Source organism: Gavialis gangeticus, unplaced genomic scaffold (assembly GCF_001723915.1).
Source record: "Gavialis gangeticus isolate Ggan-Ray unplaced genomic scaffold, GavGan_comp1, whole genome shotgun sequence".
Taxonomy (NCBI): Eukaryota; Metazoa; Chordata; order Crocodylia; family Gavialidae; genus Gavialis; species Gavialis gangeticus.
The window spans coordinates 37,894,563-37,895,486 of record NW_017729034.1 but is presented as its reverse complement, the minus strand read 5'-3'; the positions used below and the strand labels follow the sequence as shown (position 1 = coordinate 37,895,486).

Sequence of the window (924 nt, the reverse complement as noted above, 5' to 3'; positions counted from 1 at the left end):
CTGACAGCATCTAGCATAAACTTTCCATCACACACCTTAAACCACATGAAGAAACCACACACCTGTTGCAATAAATGCACCCAGTTCCCTGTGCCCCTACATACCCCTCCCCCTGCCCTTTCCAGGCCTGGGCCCAGGAACTCCCCAGATACCTGGGGAGAAGGTGTTGCCAGTCATATGAGTTGTTCATTTTTGACCCAGTTTTCATTCACTCATAGGCCAGCCACAATGAGCAATACAAAACAAACAAGAAGAACCATTTAGATACCTATTTTGCATATATTGGGAATATTCAAATACCTACTCAAATAGGTCCTCCATAACTCACCAGTAAGTGAATGAGAACACCTCTGCAGCAGCAAGAGGGGAAGAGGTTCCTTTTCCTGCTGGAATCCAGCTCCTGGAAAAGAGAAGAGATGGCCTGTGATCCTCTTCTTGCCCAGTGCCCCAAAACATCTTAATCTGTTTATGTTTTTGAACCATGCTTGGTGTGCCTATTGGGTGTTCAAGGTGGGTGGGTGGGTGGCAAAATTTGTGGGAGGGATTGTGCCTGAATTTATGCTGTATTTGTCTAGTTGCACCAAAGCCCCATGATCACCATGGTGGTTTTCCCAGGGACAAGGGATAACCACCTTTCTGGTATGGGGGAGTACCTGTGGAGATAATGTATAGTTACCCTCTGATGTTCATTGCCTGTGGGAAGATCTTAGCTTTATGCCCACTTTATGGAAATGGGAGTGTAGTTTATTGTGTAGTAAGCATGTGCACATGTTTACTGTGCAGTAAACTTTGCTACTATCAAATACTGTCAAGTAAACTTGCTACCTGCAAATGCAAGTAGCAAATTTACTCTCAAATACTTAAGGTAAAGTAACGCATGTGTAGACAACAACTGGGAGCACATTTGCTCCTAGTACCCCTGCC

General features: G+C 44.7%; 1 long non-coding RNA gene across 1 annotated transcript in view; it reads left to right on the top strand.

The window, feature by feature from the left end:
• The first annotated feature begins 408 nt into the window (after window positions 1-408).
• LOC109304599 overlaps window positions 409-924 on the top strand; it is a 26,045-nt gene continuing 25,529 nt past the window's right edge. Inside the window, exon 1 of the long non-coding RNA XR_002099430.1 lies at window positions 409-510. This is a non-coding gene — a long non-coding RNA (uncharacterized LOC109304599). The remainder of the gene's footprint in view (window positions 511-924) is intronic.